The 19,588-nt window shown below is 36.5% G+C and overlaps 1 long non-coding RNA gene across 1 annotated transcript; it reads left to right on the top strand.

Moving 5' to 3' along the window:
• The first annotated feature begins 4,358 nt into the window (after window positions 1–4,358).
• Window positions 4,359–9,365, top strand: LOC149808088 (uncharacterized). The gene is made up of 2 exons (XR_016418718.1): window positions 4,359–4,413; window positions 9,036–9,365. It is a non-coding gene; the product is annotated as an uncharacterized LOC149808088 (long non-coding RNA).
• The last annotated feature ends 10,223 nt before the right edge of the window (window positions 9,366–19,588 follow it).

Below are 19,588 nucleotides of genomic sequence, written 5' to 3'. Positions count from 1 at the left end.
CAAATAGAGTTAACACTCAAGTTTTAGGTAAAATTAAAATCGAGATAAACTAGAAAACAGCTTTTTATATGATAATAAATACCATGATGAAATAGAGTGAGCACACTTCACCTTTTACAGCCAACATGCTTCATGTTGCAAAAGCGACAAAGATTGTAATTCATTTTCTTTTCATAAAGAACAAATAGGTCTTGAAATAAATTTGTTTACATATATAAGATATTAAAATATAAGACGAACTGAAATTAGGAAATTATATTAGTATATTATATTGTACATGCAATACTTTAACTTTTAGAGTAAATTTTCAGTATTATTGCTGTTGACCTTTTATGTTTGTTTTATTTTAACATAGACCGTACATATAGTTATTTATCTCAGTATTATAATTTATTTTCTTGTAAGTTTTGTTTGCTACATGGCATTACATGTTTATAAAGTGTTTGAATACAAAATCTCTTGCATATTATTTTATTTCATTTGTTCACACCTTATAGTATTTATTATTAATGATGGCGAGTGCAATGCTTTCTTTGAAATTCCACGAAGCATAATAGCGAACACTGATTACCAGAAGTACGCAATAGTTTTTGTACGTTTCTATCTCTGTTTATGGAAGAGATAGAAATAAATAGGGAGAGAGATTTTAAGATGAACCTGTGATCAGAAATTAATGTAGGTAATGAGACTCGAAACATGTACAAAATTATGTATCTACATGTTACAGGGAACTCGATCATATTTTTTTAATGTTAAATGGTCTCAAAACCCGTGTTTCAATATAACGAGATGTTTAACAATATTAACTACGTTCTTATGTACACATTTTGTTCAGATTAGTCGTGTGAAAATTGGACACATGTCGCATACCGATGATTTTAATTATTTGAAAGGATTTTGTCTATAAATAGTGATCTAACATCACACAGTGCGCAACTGACATAACAATGTTTTTATAATATATTTTCTTTAGATCTATCAAACCTCTTTGCATTCCCATGAGGTAGTAGTACTATATCAGAATTACAACGTCTTTAGTGTGCCAATTTTCTTTTCTGTATCACTACATCAGTTAATTTATATTGCTTCATTAATACACTTCTATTTAACCATTGGTTTTGCCTATTGCTCTCTCTCTCTCTCTGTTTCTCTCTCTCTCTCTCTCTCTCTCTCTCTCTCTCTCTCTCCTTTGGCAATGGTTATCTTCTATAAAACTATATAAATCAACTTTAGTTTGATTTTTAGTAAATAATTTTCGAACATTCGGTTCAGCACCACCACCCGCTTCTCTCTCTCTCTCTCTTGTTTTATACACGTATCCCGAATACCCGCCACATGTATGCATAACTTCTAGCAAAGATAAGGCCGCTATAGAACACTGCGAATGTAATTTAATCTTGATATACGCGGTGTTTGTTGGACTAATTATTGGTTACATTGTTGAAGAGAATAGGTAAGTAATCAATAAGTCTATGTACATTAGACCTACATTAAACATTTAGACACCAAGTAAACTTTTGTCGGTTTAAATCTCTGATTAATGGTAAGGGGTAGCACGAAACCCCATTTTTAATCAATAGCCAAGGCAGATTAAGGCTCTAAAGGTATCACGTAACGTGGGCGTGCAAGGTCAAGAAATACGAATCTTTCAAAATGCTAGTTTGTTTGATCTAACCTTATTTCATAGGATGGCAAAGTGCTCTATGGTAACAAAAATGTTTAAATAAATTGACGGTGGTGGATTTACTGTATGATTGTGGGTACCATGCAGGCGATGCCCCCCCCCCGTAAATGATGTTCTTTATCATTCAGGATAGCTGTCTCCCCCACCCCCAATCGGATCAGTCAGGGTCGGCTGCCGTGGTGTGTAGCTAGGAAGGCACTCTGCTCCAATTGCCTCTGCACGATATAACCTTAATGTGCTGATGTGCCCTGGTGTAAACTATCACATATAGTAAATTGCTTTAGAATCATAGAGATGTTCTTGTTTCGACACAAAGTCCTAAAACATTTAAAAGTTATTTTGAAAGATCCTCTAAAAATGTACACGAGAGCACATGAACAAATGTATTTACACCATTATGGTCGTGAGTTCATACCATGATGATAATTCATGTTACAGATGAGCAACCGTTAATTTGCAACTACATATTTATGGAATTAAAATATGCTCTTTGAATGTTTTGGGCGTTATCAATTTTTGTGAAGCTGTTAAAAATAGATTGTTGTAGTGTCAGTTTGTTAAATATTTCTAAGTATTAAAAATTGCCACAGTGTAATCAGGGTACTATCAGCAGTTTGGATTTATCACACAGAGTTTTCGTTGTTCTTGTTCGAAGTCATGCGCCAGAATACATAGTGTAATCACCCAACTGGTACGCAGGGGTGTAGTGCTGTCGGTACGCTTGGCGCTGCCGTACTCTTTGTGTGCGTTCCCTTACTGGTTTGCGCTCACCATTATCACCCTGCATCTGAGTAGCATGCGTTCCATCACTATTTTTTTTTTTTTTGCGTTCTCGAACTTCTTTATTTAGCACAACACAACTGGTGGTATTATGAATCACAAGGGACACACACTTACAAAACCCCTGAAATATATATGAACCACACATGACTAACATGTCTTTATTAACGGTACACGTGAACACCGTTGTCACATGGTATTAGCGAGACCGCATGTGTGTTGAAATTATGACGGTGCCACTATATAACTTGAGGTTCATGAAGAATAGGTATCATGACAAAACGACGATAAAACTGACCGTGTTATGGAGATGGACCATCAGTCATTATAAGGTAATGCGATGCTAATTTCTGTTTTGTTGTAAATTTGGTATTTTAAGGCTCCGAACACAAATGGTTTATTTGAATAAAATGCCTTGACCAGTAACTTACCACGGAAGCCGACATTGGCAGATATGACTGTAGGTTTCAAACCAGCACCCATTCGGTTGCGAGTCCGGCACGCTAACCACTGGGCCACCGAACCTCCGGCGATTCTTATGTACCTGAATGCAGCAATACTGTGGCTGGGTGATGTGTGGGCAGGGGAAGTGGGTGGCTAGGTTACCCCATAAAGTTCTATTATTAGTAATGAAGATAGCTCGGTCGTCAACGGGTCCTTCGATGATTTTAAAAGGGTGTATTGGGGATGCCTATAAAGTAATCTAGGATGCAGTTATCACATGATGCTGGTCATTAAAAGAATTTAATCGTATTGTATACATACTTTGCAAAATTAAATCGTATTGTATTTATTATTTGCAATTTACCTGATGTATTGGTGTACTAAAATGTAGCAGATAAAACAATTTAAACAATAAAAATAGACTACGATAAGCCTTGACGAATTCATGATAAGAGACTACGATCGCACATGGACGGCAACATGATAATAGCATAGGAACACATATGGAAGGTAACATTACAATAGCCTACGATCACACATGGACGGTAACATGATAATAGCATAGGAACACATATGGAAGGCAATATTACAATAGCCTATGATGACACAAGGACGGCAGCATGATAATAGACTACGATCACACATGGACGGCATCATGATAATAGCCTATGCTCACACATTGACGGCATTATGATAATATACTACGATCACACATGGATGGCAACATGATAATAGCCTACGATCACACATGGACGGCAGCATGATTATAGGGTATGATCGCACAAGGATGGCACAAGCAATAAATCTTTGTTATCTCATAAGCAAGTAAGAGTTAATTTTTCACGTTCTCATCTCAAATCACACATAAAGTTGAACACATCCTGCAAATCTGGCTTAAGAGTGTTGGGATACACAATGAAACTTGGTTTCCGATTATTTTTGGAGTTTTTAGTAAAGTCGACGTTAAAATAATGCTTATAAAGTTGTCATTTTCTCTGAATCAAATGTGATTATAGCATATAAAGTTTGATTTTTGGAGAACAAAATATGAACAGCAGACCATTTTGTTTTTCAAAGGACTGAGCTGCATTGTGGGTGATAATATTGTTACCAACCAGGGTTCCTTGCTTGACCGAGCGTTGTCAAACCTTGGCGCGATTCTCGCTAGAAGTCATAAGTTTACCCCAGATTTCCAAAGACTTCCATACAACTTTAGTTGTGAATTAGAAAGTCCGACGTGTCCGTTCTATCCATAAATTTTACTCTAATAAATGCAAGACCACAGATCTCACAACCTGCCAAATATCTATCAACCGCACATCTGCATGTTTTTTCTTCGTTAAGTTTTCCGTACCGCCAGCAGTTCACGCCGTAGAAGCTATACAACTGTTACTTAACACAGGAAACTATTTTAACTATGCCAACACAGACCAGTCAATCCACGGTTTCCGGGCACATTTCGCCAGTACAGCTGCATCACATTTGCCACCATGGCGGCACAAACGGTATCTGCAGAGTCCCTTCTTATTGATTCCATTGTGTAATTTACCGGTTTCCTGCCGTAAATACTGCCATTGCGGTCATACCACCAATGTACACCATTAGATTTTAATAGGGACATTGTTATTTCAAGGACACTCAATCGGTTTTGACCTGAATTCACTACTAGTGAACCACGCCATCATGGAGACTCACTAACACCACGCCGTGACGTTTGCTCCTAGTAACTGGCTAATCATTTCGGACTAAGGAGTATTTCCATTGCACTGAACTCCAATAATCAGACAAAAGTAATCAAAAAGAATTCCTCAAAACGGTGCGCTATAACCAATTACACATACTCCAAATTTATTACAATATAATATTAGGCCAGACGTAGATTCACCGTCCCTAATTTCATTTCGTTACTAATTATAAATTACGGATGTGTGATAGAGAACTGTAAATATTAAGAATTTATTAAATTCTTTGAAGTCTGAGAAATTTCATAAGGCGATATAAAAAAAAATAAACTAGGCACTACAGGTAATTACTTTACATATAAATTACATAGCAGTGGCCTTTAGAACCCTGAAAACCTCACATATGCTCTCTGGTTTTGCTCAAAGCTATATTACTATGGGTATTTAAAGAAGTTATGAATATTAGTGCGCGGTATGAAAAAAATTCTTTATTAGTGAACCGTACGTCAGTGCCTCCCCTCGAAGTACTTCCCATGCACCTCTACACACTTTCTCAGCTTGACTATTATATGTTACTGCATTTGTCTGGGAAAATAAGAACGAGTTTTTCGGATGGATATTATTATATGCTTATTTTTTGTCTCCGTTAACTTTACATTGTCGGAATCGTTCAGTATTTCACGATATTGCACTCGCGTTCACTTCATATTGCACTCACGAAGGAACTACTTTCTATTGTAAACAAACAACGGACGCAGACGCCAGTACTTTCAATTTATTTTATCCTTCTATTTCCCAATGGCTTTTTCCTGCTAAGTATCTGTGATTATAACCCACATGTGAGGCGCTAGAGCCCATGGACGGTAAAGATCCTTGTCATAAAGGTTTTCCCACCGATACATAAGTGATTTACTATTAGAGAATCGCAGTGGACTATTATATAATGACCTTAGAAACCACATAGTTGGACACATAGTACTGTGAAAGTATTCACGTCTGAAGATAATGCGTGAATTAATTTTCAGAACAATGGTCTGTTTGCAACAGTCACATTTGCTCAGCCCCAGTTAGTAAGTCGTATATAAACTAAGGCATTATTACAAGACATGATCATCCAGACCTGTCAACACTGAAAAACCCAAAATCAGGAAAATCACCATTAAAAATCAAGAGGCAGGGTAAAAAATTAGGAGGAACAAGAGTAAGGTGTATATATCATGATAAAGATACCTACTTTTGTTATTTCAGTCCACTGTATGTTGCAGATATGCATTTCTGCAAAAGGTCATCATTTATTTATCATTGGGTGCCAAATTTGCTAACAAGAATAGCTTCCTGGGTTGATGCTGACAGGCTGGCTTTTTGGCTAGTTCTGTTTTTTTCTGACCATTGAGAATGCTTTCTCAGCATTGGAAGTATTGATAGCTTTACTATTCCAAGGGTCGGAAAAAACAGTTGGCCTGATTCATCCTTTTGTTTCTTTCTGAGAGCAACCCACTGATGATCTGCTCTTTCCACATTAAATCTGCGGCTAAATTGTAGATTTGGGACAGCTGAAACTCTGTGCAGATCATCAGTGCCGATCCTTCCATTCGGCTGGAGAAAAAGGCCAGGTCCTTAAACGATCCTACATATTCTTTAGACACATCTGCAACGCATGCACTGTGTTTATTAATGTCATCTAGACCACCACATCGTATTGAGAGATGATGTGAGCAACATTGGCAGAATGCACGAGAGGCCCCGCGAGCCGATGGACGAATGAAAGAAAACTGCTTCTCCCAATCACTCGTATATTTTTGATCCCATTTATCTTTCTTGGCTGAAGAAAATTCATCAGTTACTTCCTTTTTTTTCTCGCTTCTTGCTGAGAAACTTATCCATTATGTGAGCAACATTGGCAGAATGCACGAGAGGCCCCGCGAGCCGATGGACGAATGAAAGAAAACTGCTTCTTCCAATCACTCCTATATTTTTGATCCCATTTATCTTTCTTGGCTGAAGAAAATTCATCAGTTACTTCCTTTTTTTTTCGCTTCTTGCTGAGAAACTTATCCATTATGTTGCTGTAATTTGCTGATGGGGTCGGGAAAAGAGAACCACACAGTGAGACAATCTCTTTGTATTGGTGGATGAAAACCAGAAATCAAGCCGGATATGGTAAGATGCTAAGAAATATACCAGACAAAAAAAAAAAAACAAAAAAAAAAAAAAACAAAACATACAGAAACAAGGAAACGGAAAATGAACTTTTTGTATAACTAAAATACGGATATTTTTGTCGAAGAGTTGCAAAATCTGGATTTTTTCTTAAAGATCGGGGATTAGGGAGATAGGTCCTAAAATCGGGATTCTCTCGATTTTTTCAGTAGGTTTGGCAGGTCTGAGCCATGGTTTTGATGTCTAAACATTGCCGCAGGCTAGAGTTAATCTCTTACGCAAGGTTACCCTGACCAGAGAGAAGACTCGGTATCTTGGATCGGCACATGCGTTAGATTGAGCGACTTCCCACCTATGTGTTACAGCGTAGTCCTAAGATCAGATGAATCCGCGAGGGAACGGGGCGTGTTCTATATCCGTCCTCACGTGGACAGCGAGAGGACATTGTCCGCTAAGTTTGATTGGATCGGGTAAAAGCGACACCCAATCGGAATTGTGATAACAATTTCGATCCGAATTATGACTTCTAACTAGCAAGCGAAAATTTAGTCTTGCCTTGGAAGATTTCTGAGCAATATAAGGTTACTCCGAGGAAGCCACTCGTATTTTGGAGGTCAAACTTAGAGGAGATTCTAAGGAAAGAAAAAGCTTCATAAGGGTCAGTAAGTTATTTGCTCGGTTTTTGAAGAATATTACGGATTTGTAATTGTAATTATGTGTAGTTAATATACTTAATTAATATGATCGTTTAGTACGTAGAATTACATTTGTAGTGTTTAATTTACACGCGTATTTGAGAAATGAGCTTGAGTATTATGTAGATTGTTAGCTTGTGGTCAGAATAAATTTTGTAACTCGCTACTAGGTTACTTCGTAGTAAACTAGTGCATTTATTCATGTGATATGTTAGAATTTACACCTGCCTGAGTTGTGAATTTGGAAAATGGTTTAAGTGTGTAAAATTAATTAATATTATAGATGCATAGATATTTGAATATTTGTGTACATTGCATGAATTGTAATGTAAAGAAATGTGTCTGATTGTTGTGATATTGTTTAGTATAATGGGAATAGGAATATGTACTGATGTGACGCAATTTATTGATGTATGTATGAGAAGTAACTGATATGGTGCTATTATTACGACGTTGTTGTACCATACAAGAACGTATTTTTGTTGTTGAGTTTAATTATAGTGGCGTGCGCACGATTGTGCATGTGCGACTTTTTTCTGACTGCACCGCAGCCTGCTAGTTGTTCCTGGAGAAGGGAATGGTGCCACCTCCCCCAGGCTTTGATGGGTTCAAGGAACCCTGATAGTTTGGCATCAATCTATGGGTCCATAAAGGTCACTTACAGTTGAATGGTTGGCTGTCATTAGTGGGAAGGAGAGCTCGGGAACGGTCCTGGTTGCTTCGCATCGCTGGTTTCTTGTTACATTTGTATGGTGTTTTTTCTTCTTTTTTTTTTTCTTCTTCAGAATGTTCTAAAAAGGGGGTGGGGTGGGGTGGTCTATGCTGTTTATTAAGGTTGTTAGTAGAAAGCATGTATGAAGAGAGATTTTCAAGGTTATTATAGTATTACTAGTCGAGGTGTTTAGAGTGTGCTTCATACGTTATGTTATTTATAAGTTTTTAGATATTGCCTCTTTAAGTTTATTATTTATTAATGTTTTTAGAGATTGAATGTTAGCCGATTACACGGTTCGTTAAGGACATCTAGGACATCCGATTTTGCGGTTTCCTTAGTTTTTGATAGGTGCTTCGTAAGTGAATTATTTATTAATATTTTTATAAAATTGAATGATATGTTATGGGTTTTTATGTGGCGGGCTTCTAAATTTATTTAGCTAGTTACTGGGTCTTTTGGTTTTGTGGGGATAGTAATTATATTTTGTTCCTAAGTCCTGCTGAATCTATGAATTTATTTATATTTTTATATGCTGATTGTTTATTTTTATTAGAGTCCATAAGTAACTCTGGGTATGTGTGTGGTGATCCAATCTCTTTTTGGTTTTTGATAAATATTTTCCTAGCGGGTTGATATTTTGGGCATATATTGAATACGTGGTGTAGATCATCGGTGGTGTGGCAGTTAAAGCAGTTAATGGTTGCTGGTTTGGGTTCTATAAACCTTCCAAAACTGCTTGCTAGTTTAGTTTTTCCAGTTATTATCCTGCAAGAACGTACGAGTATTTCGATGTTAATGAATGCGTGACCGAATAAATTTAATAGCCGTTATGAGAGGGCCAAGGAAAATATTGTACCGTCCTTGTGTTTTCACAGGAAGCTTTTTGGGGGACAGAACTTTCGGTTCATTTGAGTCCCGAGTCTCTAAGAGGGGAGACGGAAGTGAGACTAGCAGAGCAGTCTGATTCGACAAGTCTAGTCGCTGGAGAGGGTCTAGGGAGGAGGAAAAGGAGTCGAGGAGGAGAAAGTGGAGAAGGAAGAGCATAAAGAAGTCGAGGATGTGAAGGAATTTGGAGAAAGTCGAGAGAAAGAGAAGGAATTGGATGAAAGGGAGAGAAGAATACACAGATGAGTAGAATACAAGGACAGGTGGTCACACTACTAATCAAATCATGCAATAAGCTATCACAGGGTCGAGCGGAAGGAGAGTACTTGGATAATTTGAAGCACTTGACTATTGAATTGTTATTAAATTGTTATTCGTGAATTTCACTTTTTTGTATATTCAATCATTTAACCGTCTGCATTGCTGACTGGGGACTCGGAGCTTTACATCCATCTTTCACTAATTTAACCTCCAACCAAAATCGAGGCTGGGTGGGACTTCTATAAATAGAATATAGGGAGCACATGATCTCAACCATAAAACACCTACCACAACCCGTCACACCACAGCAACATCAAAGTAAAAATCAAATTGCTATTTAGCTTGAAAAATTCATATCAATGCATCAGAGAGGCCCAAAAGATGCTATAAAATATTTCGAACACGTATTCTGAACGTCTTAATAAATTAACCTGGCTACGGATCATGTTGGAGCAAGCATGACGAAACCTTGGTGAAGAATACAATAGAACGTCAGAAAAGTTACTATATGATATTGTACAAGAGAAAAAAAAGAGTTACCGTTGCGAGTGAGTTTAACCGTTGACGAGCTTGAAGACTGAGAAACACCAAGTAAAGGTAATAACATATTCAATGAAGACGGCGAAAATACTGACGGCGACAAAGCAGCTAAGCTCCTTGTGATCACCGTCAAGGGTAAATCAGTTTGACGTATTTGATGTTTAATAAATAGAAAAACACAAGCGGTACCTACACCTATTTATGACAATACAATAATTTACAGTGACAAAGTGTATTCGGAAATGATACGCACATACAAATGCGAGCTAACCATCGTAGATCTTGCCAGCAGGATCCAGCTTTTACGCACGCATGACGGTATCAAAAAAAGCCCCAAGGAGCATGTCTGTACGCCAATACAGACCGTGGCAGTCATCGAGAATTCGACAGTGTTTAGACCAGACGTTGTTCGTGTGCGCGTCGTCGTCGGCGGAAATGCCTTTGCGGAATGGAAGGTCTCAATTGGTGGCAACTGATTTTCAGAACATTTGTCCCAGTTGCTCATGTGTTCATACCTGTAAATTCATTTGCTTGTAAGCAACTTGAATCTCAGGTACAGAGTCACCCTATCGATGAGTAATCATAACGTGACGATCGCTTCCCTCTGCTAGGTTGATGTAAAGTTTATCCAAGATGGAATTCAGAAACCTCAGCGAGTGAATGAACTGCAACTGACCTAGCGTGTACTTTTGCATGTTGATAGGATTAATTACGAAATATGAATGGCTCCAAAGCTAACTCCATGAACCAAATGCATGGGTGTTATTTAAGTATTTCCTTCTGAGCCAATCATTTTCGCCATTAATGTGCGAGTCGCATATTCGGGATGTTTTGAAAATGAGTGTAATGTGTTATCGATATGTGTTGCCTTCAGATGACAAATGTATAATTCTTCTATGAAAGAGGATTCCTAAAGTTAATCGAGTTAATGGTAGGAACTTACGTATGCATCTACCACTGTTCTCAAATTAATGAAGGAATGTATCGAAGGGTCGCAAACACCGTAACACAGTAAATGGAGCTCGTTGAACAAGAGCTTAAGTTTATCCCGGCAGGCAAAATTTGCGCAATTCCTAAGTTTCGGAGCCGGTATCTTTAAGTTTGGTGCAACGCAAAAAGGTCAATGATGGCTTGATGAATAAAAAAATATCTCAGAAGTAAAACAATCCAAAGATTGTGGTCGTGTCTAAAAGACGGAATAACAGAAGGAGATCGAGGGTCAAGCGTGAAAATACGTTTTTGGAAGTTATTTACCTGGTCTCTTTTATATTATGATAGACATGGTTCTATGTCAGAACGGGTAATGGGGGTAATATTAGGTAATTTGGTAACTCTGAATTATCTTTTTCCTTCGGATTATTGATTTATTTTCCACATTAATCTCGCGTCAAGCACCTGTGATTCAAGTCAATATAAATCCCATGGACCCAATCTTACAGGTTGAAAGACAAGTTCGAGCATATGGGGGAACTTGCGCCCACTGGAAGGACGCAAAATTACTAACCTATCAGCTCTGTCATTGCTTGCTGTACCAAATAATGCACCTTTAACACATTAACCCCTAGCGACGACTTAACGGGGCAGGAGGTAGTAGCCTACTGCCGAGCTCTGTAGCGTCATGGTCATGCATCATACACTAAATTGGGTGGTTTTATAGAAAGGTAGACAGATATTGCCCTACAATGATACCAAATAATCTGGATTATCTAGTTGCACTACAAAATACTGATAAAAAACCTCATTTTTTGGACCGGACTTTTTTTTAACCCAAAATTCGCCCGTGGTCGGAATCCGATTTTGTGTCCGGATTTTAGACTTTTTGGTCTCAACTTTTACCCTTCTGCTCATGCGCTCATTAAATAGCCAATGAAAAACGATGTTTCTAACACAACTAGGCAGTATGTTATTGAAAGATGACCGGGGATTCGGTGTTTTCGAGTCTATTCAGAAATAGTTTTCAAAATGTGTTTCCTACTCGATCTTCAGGCGAAAATGACAAAAGGCTCTAAGGGTTAATGTGTTAATTAAAGTTCACAGTGAAAGCTAAAATCTGCTCCACCTGTCTGTGGCTATTGTTTACCCTGGATTGAGAAACAGTTGTTCACAAGATGTACTGAAGACAAACATAAAAAAGAGATAGCTTTATTGTTGATGATTCAATAATAATGTTGACTGCTACTTATCTTTTTAAAGAGCCAACATCTTTTTCAAAATTGAGCAAGATGATATTTCTTCTTTAAGAATACACCTACTGCCAAATAATTAAATTGGATCTTATTTTGGTAATTTAGTACTTTAAGTAAATTGTTATTATTATAAAATTTCTGCAGCCACATCACAATATGTAATATTGAAATATATGTTATAGCATGCTTTCACTGCATCATAAGACCTGTGTATATACAGAAGAATAAGCTTTGTTTGTTTACACATCTCAACAGGGGAAGTAACTTTTGAGCACTCACGACAAAAAAGACAATGGAAGGAGAGTTTTTAATCTTCATCATCATACTGCCAATCATTAACAATTTAACCTGCATATAATAATAATAATAATAATAATAATAATACATTTAAATATGTGTACAATAAATATTGATTCCAATACAAATAAATACCCACATATATTTGTGTTCATGATATTTAAACATTCCTTCATACAACATGCACACTATTTAATCGGACAGGTCTGTGTGCATCTGTTTCACATTCACACTTGTATTCGTATTTTAATACAACTATTCAACAGCATTACAGATCTTTTTGTTTTTCTTATTAGACTTGAAATACTCTTCCATAAAAATACAGATTTCCTAATTTGTTCTCAAAAAGTATTCTGATGCACTACTTAACCGACAGCTTATACCCAAATAGAATAAACTGATCTTCGAAGTCTGAAATTTATAAAGCTTATCAATCTAAGATAGAAATAAATTTTTTATTGGCCAACTTTATCCATCAAAATATAAAATAACTTGCATAGTCACCTGTTGAAGTACAGTGTCTGTACTATGAAAGAATTTAAAATTAACTATTTCTTAGCTGAAACACATTATTTCTAATTAAGGATATGTTTTTAATCCATGGTATAAACAGGTGTGACATAAATATTACTTTCACTGTCATAATTTAATTAGTAAATAAATAAGTGTTGAAGCATTAGCAAGAAAATGTATATGAAAAAATAACATTTCCTGTGTTAACACCTAAATGTCACAACATACAAAACACAAATACAACAAAAAATGAAGCAGATTTCTTTTTTTATACAGGACTTGCATTGAGTGATAACCATACATAATACAGTTTTGCTTCTATAATTTTTAAAAAGAGAGCCAACTTCCTCATCTCTTTCCAAAAGTAGGCCAATTCTAAATTAAACTGGGCAAATTTAGCCCTCTTCCTTTAGAAAATTTCAAGTGATAATAGCATCCTTGAAAGATGCAAGTAAAAGGTTATTGTGTGATTTATTGTATCTAATGTTTTTATTTACTGTATCAAAGCATTGTTTATTAAGCTTGTATACATGATCTACAATTTAAAAAATATTTATCAACTGCAAATGTGTTCCATTTTGACATACAAGAAGAAAGACATATTCAGCACGTCACTACTGCAAAAGGATAATGAAAAACTACCTGTATCATGTGTTATTAGATCCGTGCAATTTTGTTCCATTTTATTTACTTATTCATTTTCTGAAAAATACATTAAAAAAATTCTGAATGTAAGAAGTGATATATTTGAATAAGTTTTAATTTTTGTATTCTCTCAGAAATTTTTTGAGCTTTGGGGAAAATATAAGTACATTTCATGGCTAACACCAACTTTATTTAACGTAGGGAGTTTTTAAGGCAACCCCTAAATTCAAGAATTTTTTAAATTTTGTATTAACCATGCATGTGTGCACACATGTAAATATAACTTGACATTAGTTTGTATTTTGGGTATAACACCATTTTTCAGCACACGACAGGTTATACATGATGGCATGTATAACCGGTTGAGGAAGAACCTAGTAAAACCCCTGACCTATTAGAAGCTATCAGCAAACTTTCTCACGTGCACATATTGACAAAACCATAAACCTGAACCCAAGCGGACAGATGTGAGATGGCAGTGATCAGTAAAGGTGAACACTTTAGACCACCTGGCCACCAATGGACCTTAATTGTTATGTTACATGAGGGAATGAAGAACCTTATTTGGGTGATTTTGAATGTAACTGAATCTCCTTTGAATGTAATGATGTTAAGATGATTCAACACAACCAAGAAAGATATTTACAAAAGTGTAAGAGTCTGATATAAAGGTCTATTACATAAGAAAATGCCAAATGACTAGAGTAATGCCATTATATTGACTGGACCTTCTACATGCCATTACCGACAATCGTGGCATATATGCGGAATCAATACAAATATTTCAGATTCTTTACATCACTGAATATTTACTAGTCTCTTATTTGGAATGTTTTAAAAAAATATCACTTTAAGAATACAAGTTTTGGTATAAAGAGCAATGATTATGAAGATCAAAATCGGCAACAAGAGTTAAAATGTAAGAGTAATATGTTTATATGTGTATTAAAATATATATCAACAGCTAAGCATTTTTGCAGCACCCTCTGTTGTCATACAATTGATTTGTGGGGTTTAATGCCATCTCTCAGCACATGACAGGATATAAATGGTGGCCATTATCTTTGGTGGAGTGGGAACTCGGGAAGACCCAGGAGAGAACCACCAACTCGTGGTAAACTACTGGTAAGCTTTCATATATACTGCATTAATCAACCCAAGACTGGAACTCACGGTGACAGAGATGAGATGTGTGAGAGATCTGTAAAGGTAAGCCCCTTACACCACCTGTTCACCCACCCAGGGACCCAGCTATTACACCACCTGGTCATCCAGGGACCCCGCTATTACACCACCTGGTTGACCCCGCTATTACACCACCTGGTCATCCAGGGACCCTGCTATTACACCAGCTAGTAGCCCTGCTGTTACACCACTTGGTCACCCAGGGACCCTGCTATTACACCACCTGGTTGATCCCGCTATTACACCACCTGGTCATCCAGGGACCCTGCTATTACACCACCTGGTTGACCCCGCTATTACACCACTTGGTCATCCAGGGACCCCGCTATTACACCACCTGGTCACCCAGGGAGCCTGCTATTACACCACCTGGTCGACCCCGCTATTACACCACCTGGTCATACTGGGACCCTGCTATTACACCACTTGGTCACCCAGGGACCCCGCTATTACACCACCTGGTTGACCCCACTATTACACCACCTGGTCACCCAGGGACCCTGCTATTACACCACCTGGTCGACCCCGCTATTACACCACTTGGTCACCAAGGGACCCCGCTATTATACATGTATATGGAAGGCTTTATCTTCGAATTTTTGTGCAACTAATTTTACATTGTTTTAACTTGACCTTTTGTATGCACTACACTGCCACTTCTGTGCTGAGGTGCTATAACCTGACCTTTTATAGGTACTAAAAAGCCACTTTTGCACAGAGGTGCCATAAAATATCACAATATACATACATACTTTTCTATTTAGCACAAAAATCTGAGCACTTTAATTACAAGATCATGTTTACATGTAAATAAACAATTTCTATGTCATAATTGTTTCTGTGCATGAAAGATATGTATGCTGTTCTTGAAATAAATTGAAATGCATTCATTACAGTATAATGCAGGCAAATAATTCTGACAAAAGACTATTACATTTTTGTTGAAAAACAAACAGCATCAGGTATAATCTTCATATTGCCATTTAATGTCAATGAATAGCAAATAACTGAACATGATGTCAAGTTGTGAGGCCAAAAATTATAATTACATTTACAGGCAACACATTTACCTATTTACACACAAGAGCTTGCAAATGAAAATGATGTAACAGTTTGCTGAAAGAACTTCCAGTGCATACTAGAATTTTTAATGCAAGTCTTGAATATTAATGTTCTAAGACTATACGTTCTCAATAAATAGCCCAAGACCATTCATTTTCATAAACACTAAACCCTGATGATATAAATTTTAAGCCAAAATAGGAATAAAAATTAACTGAAAAGAATTCAAAATAAGAATTCTTGTATTTACAGAAGCGAAGATAAAAATTAATACAAGTCTCTTGAAGGGACTGACACTCTACTGGGAGAAAACAATTTTCAGGTATTCAAGATAACACCATTTCTTCCATTTAACTGCAGTGTAGAAACCATTTATGATACTGTCCAGTAATAACAAGATTTTTAAATTAGCTGCTGTTGTGGATGTATTTGATCTCAACATTGGCACCATTCTCATTTAAGACTAAGTAGACATCATTAGATGTCTTCTGGTGAAAACCCTATGTCACTATTAGCATCCATTCAGTGGGTTTGGTTTTGTTGGTTTCAATACCATTTTACAGCACAGGATTGGCTATACATGGTGGCCAGTATATTTGGCGGAGGAAGAACCCACGAAGAGCCACAGGCCCGCAGGAAGCTGTTAGCAAAGCTTTCTCACATATCCTAATTGGTCCCTTTAGGGAGAAGCAACAAGAAGATTAAAAGACAGCCATACTAAATGTATGACTGGCACCATTTTCATTCAGGACCATCAGACATAACTCTATTGGTGAAAACACCATGTTGACATAACCATCGATTTTGGAGGAGTAGAAATAACAATATTTTGCGCTATTGTCATTTAGGGTCAACCAGACACCATAAGAAATGTTCTAATGAAACCTCATGTCCAAATGACTTTTCATTTAAGAACAACTAGACACAATAAGAACTGTTCTAACGAAAACCTCATGTCCAAATGGCTTTCCATTTAGGTTCCACTAGACACCATAAGAGATGTTCTAACAGAAACCTCATGTCCAAATGACTTTTCATTTAGGAACAAATAGACACCCTAAGAACTGTTCTAACAGAAACCTCATGTCCAAATGACTTTTCATTTAGGAACAACTAGACACCCTAAGAACTGTTCTAACAGAAATCTATGTCCAAATGACTTTTCGTCTAGGAACAACTAGACACCATAAGAACTGTTCTAACGAAACCTCATGTCCAAATGACTTTTCATTTAAGAGGAGTAACAATAAGATTCTTAAGCACTTTAATGGAGGAGATGAAATAACAAACTTGTGCTAATGGATGAACTCTGGATGGCTTCGGATGATAGTCCATCCATTGCATAAGTTTATCTGGTATTCTATCAGTAGGAGAAAGAACTTAAAATAGAAAATGCACAGAGAAATAATACACGGGTGATCTATATGAATTGCACCACATACAACTGTACACAATATTGACACTATACATTTATTACATAATCTACTAATTCCCAGTCAGGCTATGCTGTATTTGTTAATAGATCTTCTCACAACATAGGTTATTTTCTGCCCAAGCTTTGACTACTTGCATTATGTTGAACTTCACATCATGGATAGATCCAAAACAACATCACAAGCATTAATTATAACCTTTCTAATCTTGCATCAAAGGAGTCTTTTTCTGGCCAATGACAGCAGCAAAACAAACGGGATTTACTCTGTTAGTATTGAGGTGAAGGTGGGTGGAGTTAACATTTTGCATTAACCAATTATGGCAAATTTCTCATTTACCATCCTAGACTTTGTTTTCATAGATCAGACACCGGAGTTAAAAGCTTCCTCAAATCTCATAGAACTGACAAGCCATCAAATGGAGTGGAAAGAAATAAAGCTTAAAATTTATACTAAAACTACAAAAATTAACTTGCAAGTCATTTTATCAAATGATGAACTTAAATTTTTAAATGATTACTGTAATTTATTAAAACACATAAAATTACGAATGCATGAAACATCAAATGATTCAAACAATAATGAAATTAATTATGCAAGCATGATCCAAAAGTGCTGAATGGTAAAAAAAATGCAATATATATTTAATATCAAACAGCCAAGAAAAAACAAGTGGATAATACATGATCCAACAATATGCATGGTCTATGTACCACTGGAGACCTGGCTTTGAAACCAGAGAACCTTGGAGCATGTTACTTTGCTTTGACCAAATCAATTAATTTATGGTTGTCTGTTCCACACAAGTATTCATGCTACACTGTTAAGCTGATGGTGTTGATAGTGTACTGAGGTTATTTGCTGACCCCATCAAGCTTGGAATGATATCCACAATTACCATGACTGACAATATGATGCACTTGCTTCCTCTCGGATTTTTTTCTGAAAGTACACAAAGTAAACACTAAATGCTTGTAATAATTTTCATTTTCTGTAAAGTCATTTTCGTAAAGTCTAAAAACTAAGTTAAACAAAATAGATTTGTAAATCTATATGGATAAATAAAGTTTTGTTAATGTGGACTTTAAAATCGACATATTGGTATCAATATATTCCATTGATATTTGAACAGATTTATTGATGCTGCAATCAAAACTTAAGGGCTAAGGACAAAGGGGTCATCAGTATCTTTTGTGTGCCAGTGGATTTTTATTTAAAAGCAGCACATAATGAGCATCTACTCTACATGCAAAGCAAATTTAATTTTTTTCTAAGTTTAAAACATGAGGACAAAGTGGTCACGATACTGCTCACATGGCTACCATATGCCTAATAACAGAATGCTAAAGTAGTTAGATCACGTGGCTAACATCTGCCTAATAACAAAATGCTAAGTAGTTAGATCACATGGCTGACATCTGCCTAATAACAAAATGCTAAAGTAGTTAGATCACATGGCCAATATCAGCCTAATAACAAAATGCTAAGTAGTTAGATCACATGGCTGACATCTGCCTAATAACAAAATGCTAAGTAGTTAGATCACATGGCTGACATCTGCCTAATAACAAAATGCTAAGTAGTTAGATCACAAGGCTGACATCTGCCTAATAACAAAATGCTAAGTAGTTAGATCACATGGCTAACATATGCCTAATAACAAAATGCTAAGTAGTTAGATCACATGGCTGACATCTGCCTAATAACAAAATGCTAAAGTAGTTAGATCACATGGCTAACATATGCCTAATATAAAAATGCTAAGTAGTTAGATCACATGGCTGACATCTGCCTAATAACAAAATGCTAAGTAGTTAGATCACATGGCTGACATCTGCCTAATAACAAAATGCTAAGTAGTTAGATCACATGGCTGACATCTGCCTAACAACAAAATGCTAAGTAGTTAGATCACATGGCTGACATCTGCCTAATAACAAAATGCTAAGTAGTTAGATCACATGGCTAACATATGCCTAATAACAAAATGCTAAAGTAGTTAGATCACGTGGCTAACATCCGTGTAATAACAAAATGCTAAGTAGAGTAGTTAGATCACGTGGCTAACATCTGCCTAATAACAAAATGCTAAGTAGCTAGATCACGTGGCTAACATCTGCCTAATAACAAAATGCTAAAGTAGTTAGATCACGTGGCTAACATCTGCCTAATAACAAAATGCTAAAGTAGTTAGATCATGTGGCTAACATATGCCTAATAACAAAATGCTAAGTAGTTAGATCACATGGCTAACATATGCCTAATAACAAAATGCTAAGTAGAGTAGTTAAATCACGTGGCTAACATCTGCCTAATACAAAATGCTAAAGTAGTTAAATCATGTGGCTAACATATGCCTAATAACAAAATGCTAAGTAGTTAGATCACATGGCTAACATATGCCTAATAACAAAATGCTAA

Source organism: Sinohyriopsis cumingii, chromosome 1 (genome assembly GCF_028554795.1).
Source record: "Sinohyriopsis cumingii isolate HCF-2022 chromosome 1, ASM2855479v2, whole genome shotgun sequence".
NCBI classification, from domain to species: Eukaryota; Metazoa; Mollusca; class Bivalvia; order Unionida; family Unionidae; genus Sinohyriopsis; species Sinohyriopsis cumingii.
This window is presented reverse-complemented; position numbering and strand designations above follow the sequence as displayed.